The sequence below is a fragment of the Colletes latitarsis genome, chromosome 12 (genome assembly GCF_051014445.1).
Source record: "Colletes latitarsis isolate SP2378_abdomen chromosome 12, iyColLati1, whole genome shotgun sequence".
NCBI lineage: Eukaryota > Metazoa > Arthropoda > Insecta > Hymenoptera > Colletidae > Colletes > Colletes latitarsis.
Genome location: NC_135145.1, coordinates 16,431,574 through 16,446,964, shown reverse-complemented (window position 1 = coordinate 16,446,964; position 15,391 = coordinate 16,431,574).

Sequence of the window (15,391 nt, the reverse complement as noted above, 5' to 3'; positions counted from 1 at the left end):
CCACCTACTTGGCATTAAAATCCCCCAGGACCAGCACCGGCCGGGCCGCGTAGCGCTGCACGCATGCCGCGACCTCGGCCAAGTACAGCTCGAACGCAGCGTGACCGCTACGGGGCGAAATGTAGCACCCCACCACAGCGACTCCCCCCCAGTCCACGGCGACAAATCCCCGACCGCGCTCCAACAAGGAGAACGGTGGGGACCCGTCGCCCCCTCCCCATACCGTCGCCACCAAGCCGTCCGCGTCGCCCACCCAATGAGGGTGATCAGGGACGCGGTACGGCTCGGCGGCGACCGCCAGGCCAACCCCCCACTCCGCGAGGACTAGGGACATCAAGTCCTGTGCCGCGCGGCAGTGGTTGAGGTTGGCCTGGAGGAGGAGGCGGGGCGGCATTAATTAATGGCCGCGCCAGCCTCCTCCCGGCCGTCCGTCCGTCCCCTCCATGGAGGACGATGCCACCGCCCTCGGCACCGGAGCCGGTGCAGCCCGCCTCTTCCTCTCCTTCCGGGAGGGGGGGGGGGAGCACTTCTTGCTCCCCACCCTGTGATCGGCTGGCCTCCCCATGTCCGCACACAGCGGGCAGTGGGGGGCCGCCGAGCACTGGCTCGCACGGTCCTCTTTGGCACCGCAGCGGTAACACTGACCGCTGCGGTCCACCGGCGAGGTGCACCACTGCCTCACGTGCCCCAATTCGAGGCAGCGGTGACACTGGAGCGGGCGCGGCGCGAGTATTTCCACTCGCGCCGAAACCCACCCCACCAACACCCTCCCGGATTCCGCCACCTTACGGGCGGCGGAGAGGGGGCACCGGGCCCACACCGACCCGAGGCCGGAGGGCGACCTGCGGATCTCTCCGATCCGCAGGTCCTCCACAGGACAGTCCCCCGCCCTCGCAAGGGCACGGGACACATCCTGTGCGCTGATCGAGTCGTCCAGCCCACAAACGCGCATCTCCGTGCGCTTCGTGGGCCGGGCGACCCGGACACCTCGCTCGCCCAGCTGCTCCCGGAGCCTCTGGGCGAGACGATCCGCCTTCTGCACCGGGGATCTCCAGCAAGAGACCCCCGGTCACGGCCCTCTTCGCCCTCACGGAGGCGATGCGCAGCTCTTCCAGGGAGATATTCTCCCTGGCGAGCCGCATCGCCTCCGCGAGGGTCAGATCGCCCCCCTGCGCAACGGTCAGCGTCACCGCTGCCGTTTTTGGGGGACGACCTGGTCGTGCCTTCCCGACCTTCGCGGCCTTTACCTTGGCCGCCGGCGGCGGAGGCGGAGGCTGCGGTTGCGAGGCCTTCCTCGCCGCCCGCTTCGCCTTCCGCCCCACCACCTCACTCCACGCCACCCCCCCTTGGGAGGGTGTCGTGGAGGACGCGACCACCGCGACCACGGGTACACCACCCCCCTTGGGGGTCGCGACCCGGGGCCCTGGTGCCGCAACGCTGGGCGGAGCCTTCACTCCGCCCTTCTTTGCGTTCCCCGACTGTACCGGAACAGGTCGGGGAGGCACCGCCTTCCTGCTGACCGCTCTTCCGGCGAGGAGCTCCTCCCGGAAGGCGGCCAGCTTGCCATCAATCATGTCCCCAATCCTCCTCAGAAGATCGTCTTCTGAGGAGGACGGGGACTTCTTCACGGGCGGAGTGCGGGTGGAGGGACCCGCGGTGCCCCGCACCACTGCCGCCGCACTCCGCTTATTTACCTCCGCCGAGGGACGCGGCGGTGGAGGAGGAGGGAGGATGGGAGGGAGGGCCGCGCTGTTCCACAGCGCCTATGCCCTCCTCCTCCCCTGTCGCTCCTCCTCCAACAGGAGCTGCAGACGGGCGTTCCGCCCTCTGAGCTCCCGCGCCGCCTCCCTCATTTCCTCCGCCGCGGCCTTCAGGGCCTCCGCGCCACCGCTTTTCTGCCCCTTAAAGGCGCAGGCAGCGGCGACTTTCTCCACCCGCCTCAGGGACGAGGAGATCCTCTCCGATATCTCCTCGGTCACCTCGTCCCTGAGGCAACTCAGCCTCACCGACGGTCTCATCGCCCCGCCCACCTCGACGACGGCCTGCCCCGTCCTCTTCCTCTTAGAGCCTATGTGGCTCGTGCTGGAGGAGAAGGACGAGACCGACGCCGTCTCGTCGTCCTCCTCCACCCTCCACGAAGCCGGACCTGGCGCTGAGTGGGGCGCGAGCGCCGCCACCCTAACCCCAACCCCGTCTCCGTCCTCCCCAACCGACAAAACCCGCCCCATCCCCGTTTTATTTTCTGTGTCCGTAATAATCCCACGAGATGGTCGGAAATAAAGGTCCACCCGGGCAGAGCCGCCTTACCCGGGTAAGCCTAATACTCCGGGGGTTCGGCAGGTTCCCCGGAGGTGGTCGCTTGGGATTGGGCCTTCTCCCCCAACCATGCATCCCATCGCCGCGCACCATAGCTTAGGATTGGAGGGCGATTTTATAGAGTCGCCATACTCGTGGCCCAGGCGGTTAAGCCAAGACCCCCGTTCCTCCTGCCGTCACGTACCATTCACAAAACCAATAGGGAATTGTGAATGGGTCGTTGTGACGACCAACAGGAGGCTTACGGTGTGTGTATGACTCGGGTACCCCGGGTTCGTTAAGCCCGTACTGCAGCTGAAAGGCTGGCAGCCCCTGAGGGAGACCTGGTAATACTTCCTCAATTCGTCCCATTTCCCACTGATTTGGGGGGAGAAGAGGGTTTTGTACTAGAACCAAATCGTTTGGTTTTAACTGCACTTGGGTAGTGCGCCACTTATAGCGGTTCTGGAGGTGCGTGAGGTAATCTCGCGTCCAATGTTTCCAGAGCTGCTCATGGAATTTTTGAACGGCCCTCCATCGCGTAAGCCGCGAGAGGGTTTCCGTTTCCACGGACTCGACCGGGAGTGCATTCATCGGTCCTCCAATCAGAAAGTGGCCCGGTGTAAGAGGTGCACAATCCTCGGGACAGTCGCTTAAAGCGGCGATCGGTCGCGAATTCAAGCTCGCCTCGATCCTACAGAGTAGTGTCTGCATCTCCTCGCTTGTGGGTGTGAATTCTCTGAGGATGCGTTTCTGGTGATGCTTCACCTATTTCACACCGGCTTCTTGCATACCACCAAAGTGGGGTGCACTAGGTGGATTAAATTTCTACTTAATGCCTTTTTGACCGCACTTCGTTCGCATTTCTGGTGTATGATACACCGCATTGAAGTGTTCCTTCAATTCACGATCCGCTTCTACGAAGTTTGTTCCGTTGTCACTGAACATACAGGACGGAACTCCTCGACGGGCGATGAATCGGTCGAAGGCGGTCAGGAACGCACTCGTCGTATAATCGTGGACGAGTTCGATGTGCACGGCTCTTGTGGCGAAGCAGACGAACACTGCTATATACGCTTTATGAGCCGTTTTCCCACGTCCGGCGGAGTCGCGGACCCGAAACAGTCCAGCGTAGTCGACTCCGCAGTTTGAGAAAGGTCGTGCCGCGCGGCTGCGCTCCGGTATTAAATCCTGCATGATTTGCGTGGATGTGTTCGCTTGCCATCTCACGCATCGTATGCATTGGTGGATAACCGTGCGCGCTGCGTTTCGGCATCCGATGATCCAGAATTTCTGTCTCATCGTATACATGGTCAATTGCAAACCCCCGTGCAACGTGTCCACGTGGCATTGCCGAATTATCATGTTAGAAACATGATGTTTCGGCAGTATTATCGGGTGTTTTGTTTCCCATGCCAGCGTCGCGTTCTCCAACCTCCCACCCACTCTCAAGACATGCTTGTCATCGAGGAAAGGGTTTAGGCTTTTTAAGGGAGACGTTGCAGGAATTCCCTTGTGATTTTCTAAACACCGGTTCTCTTCCGCAAAATGCGTACGCTGCAAGTAGCGTGCAATTCTTTCCGTTGCACGCTGCATTTCCAATGCTTCGACAACTTTTGCATCAAATGACCTCTGTTCTCCAGCCAGCGGCTTCCGGAGCCGGAGGCAGTAGGCAGTGACTCGTAACAGCTTACTCCATTTGGAAAATCGGAATACAAAATCCCATTCCTTTTGTGGAGTCGCCAAGAGGGTATGCGATGCGCGTTTACCCTCCTCGGTCTCGAGAGAGGCCGGTGCTTTCGGCCAATTTTCTTCTGCTTGTCGAAGCCATTTCGGTCCAGAGATCCACAACTCCGACTGAATGAGTTCCGCAGCTTCTACATCTCGCGAATTTAAATCTGCGGGGTTGAAGCGTGTGGGAACGTGTCGCCATTCAGCTTTCGGGAGCGAGGTCTGGATTTTTGACACGCGGTTGGCTATCACAACCTTCCATGTCGAAGCATGCTTTGTCAGCCAGGCGAGTGCAATCGTAGAATCTGTCCAGCAGATTATACGGTCCATCTCTATGGGGAGGGACCGTTTTACGTGCACGACGAGCTCGGAGAGAAGCACAGCCCCGTTCAATTCTAGAACGGGGATGGATTGTGTTTTTATCGGAGCCACTCGTGTCTTTGCCATTATTAACGTTGTAAACACTTCATTGGTGTTCGTCGTCACTCGTAAATACGTGACGGCCGAGAAGGCAGCGAGCGACGCGTCGCAGAATCCGTGTAATTCCACAGAGACTGCGTCTGCTCCGTATCGGATCAATCTGGGGAATTTTAACTCCTTGAGACTGCTCCAATCCACGCAGAACGTGTTCCACGTTTTTTGCGTATCCGCGGAAAGGGTATAGCCGAATAAGGGGGTCAAATGTGCCCCCAAACCGAATTGAACGAACGATGGGTCATTCGATAGCTTATCCAAAAAAAACATGTGTGCAAATCTGATATCTCCACATCATTTAAAAATAACTTCAAAAACTTAAGGATACATATTGTTAAATTATTGCAATATTTAATATACTGTTAAAATCCAAAGTGATTTGAGTATTCGGTTTATGACACAGTTTTCTGGTACATTGTAGTTATTAGGAATCGTGTTTTTCGTAAGATTATTTTTTTAATAATTTGTAGTTGGTAAGAAATTGAAATTCTGAAATCTAATACAGGATATTTAAATCCTTCACTTCTGTTCTACATTTGTGCTTCAATATCCTCAATAGTGATTGCCCTATCATAAACATACGAATATCGAATCTGTACTAATAAATATACTCCCGTTAAGTCCACAGTGAACCTCAGGCTTGCACAAGGAATAGTCATAATAGGAAACAAAGAATAAAGTTATGGATTCAACGTTACGCACCACGCGACTATACAATGTCGATGTGACATTCTAGGAATATTAGGACGAGATATTGTCATGGAGCCTTATCATAATTCATTAGTCACTCTTTAGCAAGTTACTCTGTAGCAAACATTCATATTTATCAAAGAAAGAGAAAAAAAAGGAAAGATCTGCTTGATCGAAGGGAGAGAAGAAGTAATAGTAAGCCAATATACAATCTTTTGCTCTGATCCACTCACAATAGTCAAAGGTAAGAGATTTGAAAACTAACATTTCACATTAATTTCAGTTTAAAAGATGTTAAACAATAATCGTGGTTGACAACAAAAATAAGGACGCAAAGACGCTCCAAAATTATATTTATACATATTTCAGGTTAAAATATTTGTAAAATGCCTTTAGAATATTTATAAATAAATATAAACCATTGTTATATAGTTAGAAATTGAAAAAAAAAATAACGAATAAAAAAAATTGTAAGTCCCAAAGAGAGACTCGAACCTACGGTAAAAAACATCCAGCGCTTCCACAGTCGGACACTCTAACGCTGCGCCAACGACCCTGTTGAAAACAGCGTTGATTTTTTAGGATATGTTGCACACAACGGTTGATATATTTTATTTCTTTTAATTGTTATGTAATTCTGCTTAGTGTAGAAACATTAAACAGTGTACAAAACACTCGTATATTGAAGAATGCATAAAAATTCAACGTGTAAGTTACTCTAATACGCAGAAAATGAGGAAAAAATCGTTTTTTATTTTTTTTCACTGCGGCACACCAAAATGAAAAATCTGAAAAAAATTGAGAATAATAGTAATAGCAATACGTGTTTACTGTAAAAGTATGAAAGTAGTTCCGGGCCTCCTTCAATACATAATTGGCATTTTTCGGCATTTTTTGCGGTTTTTTATTTTTTACTACCTGGTTCTTCAATCAAAAAATTTGAAAATCTCCCAAAATATGTGTCCCAGTACCCGAAGTGTCTCTGAATTTTTTTACATTTTTTTACTCAATAGGTTAAGAGAAATTGTTCAAAAACATGATTTTCGTTTTCACCCCATTACTACCCTCACGGTCGAGATTTCAAGTTAAAAATTTGCACACATGGTTTTTTTTTGGATAAGCTATCGAATGACCCATCGTTCGTTCAATTCGGTTTGGGGGCACATTTGACCCCCTTATTCGGCTATACCCTTTGATCGTCTCACTGGAGTTTCTCCAGCCATTGGGACTGCATCAAAATTTTTGCGCGAATTACGACTGGTGATAACCAGTCGAGCGGATCGAAGAGCTTTGCAATTTCCGAAAACAAATTTCTTTTTGTCAGCGGTAACGCAGACGGTTGAAATCGTTGCAGATTGAAATAGAAATAGTCTCCGGAAGGAATTCAACGTAAACCAAGCACTTTTAGTTCGGAATCATCGAACACAGTGAGGTCTACGGCGTGGGACTGAGCGCTTTGTGGAATATTCTGCAATAATTGCGCCGAATTTCCAGCCCACTTTCTCAATTTGAACCCACCTCCCTGCAGGAGTTCGCAGACTTGCTTGCGAATTTTCTCGAGCAGGGATTTGTCAGGCGCTCCCATAAATACATCGTCGACGTATATATCCTTCTCGAGAATCGGAGCTGCGAGAGGATATCTCTCTCCATCTTGCTCCTTTAATTCGAGAAGTGTACGCATCGATAAATATGGGGCGCACGCCGTACCGTATGTTACGATATTTAATTCGAACGCTTTAAGCGGTTCGTTTGTTGACGTGCGCCAGACGATGCAGTGAAAACGACGGTCCTGTGGGGCGACGAGAATTTGTCGAAACATTTTCTCGATGTCAGCCACCAACACGTACTCATACAGGCTCCATCTCGTTAAAACCGAGGTGATGTCGTTCTGTAATTTTTGTCCTACGTGTAGGACGTCGTTAAGGGATCGCCCTCCGATCGTTCTGCTGGTTGTCGTTGCACTTTCCGTGCGTATGACCGCTCGATGCGGAATGTACAATCGTCCTTATGTTAAAAAGCTGATGCTTTTAACTACGAAGTCCGGATAGAGGGATCGGATCTTTATTGTGGGAAGTGATTGAGAATGTGTAAGATTTTCTTTTTCAAAAACTGTTTATTATAAAAATAAAAATAAAATAAACGATAAGAAACTAAGAGAATTCTTATTTAACTATGCAAATAATATCGTTGCCAATCCTACGTCGGAACCGAGACGTTGAGGTAGGCCAAGGTTCTGTGAACAGAAAAACACGGCAATGTGTTAGACACGTAAACACGTTACACGTATATTCGCCGCGTGTGTGCCCTCACGCTCCTGGCTTCGATATTTGAATGTATAGGAGCGGAGAATTTCGCTCACTCGTAATCTACGAGCTCACAAGTGGACTGTAATTAATTTTTGGCGTGAAAAGAATTAAATTTCCTTTTGACGTCGAACTGAGTCGATTGTCTAGTGGACGGGGATGCAAGTGGAGGTTGTAAGGCTCCAAATGCACTGATCCCGTGAGTATGCCCACGAAGTCTGTGCGTCGAGTCGCACTGCAGTGCAACGGCACGACCGTCGATCTGCGGCTTCTCTTTAAAGTTCCAACAGATGACTTGTTGGTCGAGAGTTGCACTGCGAAGCCCGACAGCACGTTGTTCACTGCCCGAATGCACCACTCGATGTGATTCGTGACAGTATTTGAACTACGTGGGGGCCTGACCCGCAACTCCTTAACCTCTCCGCACAGGTGCTCCTCTAAGCGTTACACCGGCGGGGTCTGTAGAGGGAAGGAATCAAAGACCGAATGTCAAGCGTCCGACGTGGACGCTGACCTGACTCCAGTGAGCCCACCTGGAGGTTCATCACGTAGGTGCCTCCCTTCGGTGTCTCCTAAGCCGAACGACAATCACAGAGAAGTTTGAACAGTATCCGCCCAATTCTCTGTGTTTCAAACGTTTATACGCTTGAAACGACAAAATAATACTGCACGAAGGGGGTCGAGCACCTTATTGGTGTATTCTCGAACCCTCTAAACTAGACAGCAAATGGAAATGGAGCTCGTGTGGGACTTTCCCGAACGAAACTCCTGAATGGTTTTATTCGAATCGAAAGTCGACTCGTTTGATAAGCAAAGTCTAAAATTAATGAATGCTAATTTGAGTTTTAATGAATTCTCAGCTGTGCGAGGTCAATCAGAGGACCCGCACCAGACTGAACATCGACTCGTTGCACCCTTTATTCAATAATCGTCTGCTAGCTTTATCTCAAGAATTTCACTCTCAAGATTCGCTCGAAATCTGTTCGGACACGATCGGGAGCCGATGTGTCTTCTTCAGAAGTCGTTGTGAGACTGTGCTGATTGACAGCCGAAGACGTCACCGTGGTACTCTAATTAATCGTTCCGCAGCGCTGTCTAAATTTCGGCAGACTATCTTTGTCTAATTATTTGCGTGCTACTCTCTCACGATACTGACGTCATCAACACCGTTGGCACACTCGAATCAAAGGTAATGAGCCGTTACCGATGCCAGAAAAACTCGTAATACACGCGTTTTTCTATCACTGCATGCTGTACAAATCCTATTAGAGATAATCTCCTTCGAATTGTACGTTAACAGGATTAACGGTAATTGCGGCCGAGAATAATCGCTCGGCATTATGCAATCTTTAAACAATGATTATATCTCTTGTTTCATAGTTGTTCCGATGCATAGGCGTAATTTATAAAAGATCTCTTAAATGTTTCATATAAATCTTGGGAAGAATTCAATTTTATGTAAAAAAAATTAAATAAACTTTTTCTTTATCTTCTCTAGAAAAGAAAAACTTAAATGAAATCTTATACATTAGATGCTTACTTAAATCGCATTGAAAAAGAATACCACAAACGTTTTAGAATAATATGCAAAATGGTTTTACTCGCAAAGGGTTAATTGAGAAATAAATGCTTGGTAATTAAAAACAGCAGTAAGCAGCTTAACCGGCTGGGATTTTCGCTAAAACAAATTGAAAACTCGGTTCTAACAAGGGAAAGTTGGAATGGTACCCGGTTTTGGGTTAAGTTTTACTGCAAGATATTATTAAAGTTATTACAGCTACTTATCTTCAGTAATAGAACCAAATTCATCAACAACCAGCGTGGCGTGAATGATGAGGTGTTTGGCTGCATGTTCGAGGTTCTTTTGCTCTGCAGATTCGAACCCTGCTAAAAGTAATCTTTTTTTTTTTTAATTATATTTTAATCGTACACTAAATGTGACATTATATTTTTGTCTGATCTTCGAATATTTTTTTTTAAAGTTGAATTTACCAATTACATTTAACATGTGTTATTTTCGATATATGAAGGACATGAATCTGGATGGTATTTTTCGTAAAAACAGTCAAAACATAAAAATTTTAAACACCACATACATCTAATGAAAATTCTGTTCTCACAGAAATTACAAAATTTTGTATTTAATTCTGATGGAAAGGCTGCTTCATTTACATTGATATAATGTGAATGATTTCCGGATTTCGATTTACTTGTACCTCGTACTTTTTACCTTATACTTCAGGTAAAAAGGAATATAACTGGCTAAAACAGTTTTATGATAGTACCTGCTAACTCATGTTACTGTTCTAAAATGAAACGCTATGTTTTGTACCTTTAAAAATGTTCGACTATGTCCTTTTAAAATTTTAAATCAACTCATACTTTGTATCACCCTGGCAAACGGGATCACTATTCCTTTGTTTTTAAACGGTTTGATGGTGGGGATCTCGTGACTATAGCTCGTATGTACATTAATTAAAAATTAATGTATCTACGAGCTCTTTTTTCATTACATTAGTTTAAACATTTCAATATTGCACATTGCATAATTAAGTAACAGTTTTTTACATTTCTCTCCTGATGGAAGAGACCACCACCTTTCCGTGGTTTCCATTGAGCGGTATCGTGCACATTATTAATTTTTGTGGATCGATACAATCATTTTTTATGCAAAATTAAGCCAAATCAAACATATAATATTTAGTTCGTCATATCAAATTGATACGGTTAACTCCAAATATATCGAGGAAAATCATTATTAATTAATTTCCGCAACTATTAATTTTACTTTTTTGTTTATGTTATAAAAATAAGAACTCTTCTTATTGAAAAATGCCACAGCGTGCACGATACTGGCAAAGAGTGGACTCTCATTTTAATTTATTAATTTTCAATCTTAAAGAATTTTGATTTTTAAAAATCGTATTATTAATATACATATGTACGTTCATACATGGGAATAATAAAAAAAATTTCTTCTTTTTCAATATTTAAAATATGATCAGGGGGTCTTAAAACGTGTATTTCCGTAAAATAAATTTTACAAAATTTTTTTCCGTTATGGGTACTTTGCTTATGTGCGCCTGCACAGGTCGGAAAGTAAAAATGCCTGGGCAGTCGAGAATCACGGCTCGGGATTCCAAATCGTATGCCGTAGACGGGAGGTCGGATTTCAGTTGTTAAGAGCGAGAAGGCAAATGTGAGCCTTTCTCTCTCTCCTCCCACGAGGCGGACCGAAATTACTTCGGGCAGCTTCGGAATAATCGAGAAAGAGGGCATGTGTCAGTTTGCTTTTGTCGACTTTCCGAAACTCCACGAGTTCCCGTACGCGTGATCTGCCATATGTGAGTGTCGCACCGGGTGCTGAATCTGGCATCTATGGTCGAGACTTGAGGTCGGGCTCGCACAATAGGTCGCATAAAGCGTACTCATGTGTACTCGTGTAAATCAGCCTTAAGGATGCGCGCGCAGCGCAGTACGGCGGGACCGTGTTCTTCCGCTTTCTTCGCGATGAAAGAATCTTCGGGGAATTTCGACAGTTTCTCGGTTAGACTCATCGGATTTATACGCGTGTGAAAACGAAGTGTATTATCAAACCAAAGAATTATATGGTGAGTTGTAATAATTTATCGACAACCAAAGGAATGGGAGCATATAGTTAGAAATACAAAGACTGTCGTGCATTCACTGTTTGTTATTAATAAAGTTGGAGGTAGACGATCAATGAAGATTTGAACCTAACCAGTTTTGCGAATTTCAGGATACTACAGTTTGGCGACAAGGATGGGATGCTTGTCGCAAATTTTGGTGTAAAAGTATACATCGGGAAAGTGGTACGTAAGGAACATACATAACCTAAATCGAGCACGTGTTCTACATCATCGGGCGCGAACATAAGACGATTTACACAGTCGATATGTCCGGTTTTTACACAAGGTAAGTCTTAACATTTAAGTAAACATTTTGTTTAAAAATTTTCTATGAAGGCCTTTGTAAGTTTTGTCTCACATGCTTCAAAAGTCTTCATACAATTTTATCACTTATGCATGCATGCAACTTAATTTAATTGGTTGTTTCATAAAACAAATTTATAAAAAAATGAAATACGTTTTTGACAAGCCCTTTAAAATAATTCAGTTTATTCGTAATTTATCAGAAAAAGAATCTAAATGTATATTATCCAATAGACAAGATATAAAGACACACATTTATAAAGATAAAAAGAATATTTTTGTCAGTATCTTCATATTCTTAAATATATCAATATTCTTCTCACTTGGCCTACTTACTTTATTAAGCCCGATTAAATCATCAACACTATGTCTATATTTATTAACAAATCTCTTCGCATAGAACTTAATATTATTAGTCGGAGTACTCGTAAATTGAATCCCTGATTGCTTAACTAAAGATATAGTTGCAGCTATAACATTCAGATTATTCAAAATACTTTTATCACTCATAAAATATTTTATGAAGTTGTATGCTAATTGAGGCTCGTTAATGTATTTATGATCTGCTGGGACTTTATTAACTTTATGTCTTAATAAATTAATAGTCAATGTGTCTATATTAATATTATAATTAAGTAAAAATGTCACAATAATATTAATAATATTGTTTATTGATACTGTGTATCTCTAATGTTTAAATTTGATTAATTAATTTTAAAACTATTATCATTTTTTTGTAAATATCAAAATTATTTTTAAATCTGTAATTTGGAAAAATGAAAAGGACTTGAATTTAAGGGGAGAAACCACTGCGACAGATTGAAAAAATTTGAAATTTTTGTTTTATCTCTTTTCAATGCTTGGAGTATTAAGAATGATCCCTTAAAATATTAAAGTAAAATTCGCAAAAATGACAACATTACAGAAAATTTAGTAGATGTCGAAAATGTAATACACATAATGTTTGAAACTAACTGCTCTTTACTTTCGGATATTCTGTTGAAACTTTTTTATTATTTCTGCTTTGGTAAGGTTTTATATGAATAGGAATTATTTCGATCGAGACAATTGTGTGAATGAAGAGTATTTAGAATGTATTGATACACGACGAAAGTGGTCCAACTGGCAACTTATTTAGTCGTAATCCAATTTAACAATAGCTATCTATGATTATTACAAATTATGAAGGTCCTATCGACACAAACAGAACATGCTTTGTCTTTTCGCTGCTGAGTGAAAACACAAAACGACGACACATGACATTCGATTGAAGAAAAAAAGGAGATATAAATCAAGGAGATGAGGATGATCTTTCTACAGAAGATACGTGTTTGTGTCCTGAAGTAGATGGCCCTTTAGAAAGTTTAAATACTCCAATGTTATTTCTTAAATTATTTGGTGCAAAACTTTTTACACACGTTTTTCTCAAAACTACATTTTTCAAACTGCGTATCTCATTAATGCAGTCAATTTTCATCCGATTTACTTAAAATTTCGTATGGTGATTCCTAATACTATTTTCTTCAGTTGCACTGTCTAAATTTTCAATGGAATAATTTGTTTCGACGTGGTGTTAAAAGAAATATTGATTTGGTTACAATTTCTTGAAAATATTCCCTTCAAAGTTCCATCATTTTATAATATATAATCATTTTTAAAAATCTGTACGTGAAACTGAAGCTACTGTCTTACAGTTTAAGAAAATTGCATGATTTCTGGTTTCACAACTTGCAATGAAAAATTACGCGTCCGGCCGTTTCTAATAAATTTTTGGAAGCCTCTCACGCTAGTTCCTATCATGGTTATAACTATTAATATTTTTATACGAAATTTTTACAAGAAGTAGTTCAAGAAATGTGCTTTCGAAGACATTAAACATTTATCAGAAAAAGTTTCACAGTTATGCCTAAAAAATTGTTGAAAGTTGCCTTCATTTTCAACTGTCACAGTGATTTCACCCCTTCATGTCATCTTTTTTCTTAAGATCACATTTCAGTAGAAATCGTAAGTAGAGTTCTATGTAAGACAATTTAATTTATTTTGTATAATAAGAGTCCTCTTCGTGCCTTTACATTCTCATTTTGTATGACCAAAAATTCAAAGTACAGTTCACTTTTACTGAAGAAAGGTTCGACATCCCAAACATTAAGTGTTATTGATTCATTACTTGGATATTTATCTAATGCATTAGATAATGTAGTGTTATATAATAATAGCATGTCAGTTATCTTAAATATCGTGTTATTAATTAAACTACTTTTCTTAATATGTTCAATATTCTTTCTTATTCTTTATCTCTGAAATTTGAGATTATATAATCTAAAAAGATTTGTGTCTTCCTATTATTTTATCTATTTTTTCACAGGGTAAATAGATTCGTCATCCCCTTCTTCATTTGCCTTATCTTCATTTTCTTTGTCTCTTTCTCTTTTTAAAATTTGAAAATTCTACCCTTTTTCTGCTAACTTAAGCCAAACACTAAATCTCAATTCGTCTTTCATATATTTCATATTACTTCTCAGTTATTTTTTATGGATGGATTTCTGAATCAAGAAGGTAGTCCAAAACTCCCATGAATCCTTTCTTTCATATTACATATTTGGGTACAGTGTTTCGTTTTATATGTAGATTTCTTACATAAATGTAATGGGTATTCAACATTCTTATTGCCGCTTGGCATATTTTTACTAATTGTAAGGATAGCGTTATTTATGTATGATAGACCGATGAGTAGATAACGAGGCTAAGTTATGCGAGTACGATTGGTCGCCATCGATAAGACACATCTCATGCACACGCATTCTAGATCGTCGCGCGCTGCGAGCCGATCCGGTCACACATACTAATCGCGTTGCCTGCCAAAGACGCTTCCAGCCAAAGTAAGATGAGACGACGTTTGCGTTGCGGTGGATTTTAAACCAAGGGCGTAGGTTCGGATTATAGAGTTTCATCTACAAACCAAATAAAAATGTCATTATGTTTTTTAATACACTTATTTACAATTACTTATACATAAATATCAGGCTGTTACTTACTTATTTCATATCTTCTGAAAGACTGCTTCCACTTGAGCTTTCAGTTTTAGAATTGCTGTCTTCAATTCTCAATTCTGCCATCATAGCATCTAATAAATTATCTTTCTCCCAATACTGCTTTTCCAGCTTGTCAACGTGCTCACAGCTTTTTTCCAATCTTCAGGTGTTATAGAATTTACAGCATCATCTGTTAATTTGTATAATTCGGCACTGGTCAAAGTGGAGGGATTATTTTCCTTTTTCTTTTCGTTTCACTTGTGCCCAAATTAATTCTATTGGATTCAGTTCGCACATATAGGGCGGCAATCTTAACATTGTGTGCCCGTCTGCTTTAAAAATTTCATCGATTTTATGAGTTTTTTCTTTAATTTTATTTTTCTCGATTAGTTCGTATAATTCATATCGCTGCATGCTTTCAGCAAAAGGAATATTGTTTTTTGTGAGCCATTCAATCATTTTTGGCTTTGTAGCATATTTGGAAGGAGGCTTATTTATTTGTACCGAATGATAAGGTGCATTATTCAGTATAATAATTGTATGTTCGGGAATGTTTGGTAACAATTTTTCTGGGATCCATCTGTTAACAATTTTTGTATTAAGAACAACTGTGAAACGTGAGTAGGATAACTTATCAAATATCTAATTCACTAAGAAATAGAAGTTAATTAAAGACACATGTAATTTAATTTCATGTTAATGTATACATACCTTTGAAAATTTTCCCCATTCATTTGTCCGTGATAATCTCCAGTTTCAGAGCGGGCTTTAAACGTTAATTTGGCACCATTAACAAATCCTGCCTTCCCTCCAGCATGTACAATTATGAATCGATGAGATGCACTGGTGTTTTCCACAATGCCAATCATGTGCTCACTTTGCCAACACTTTCCAAAAGATAGGGTATTGTTCA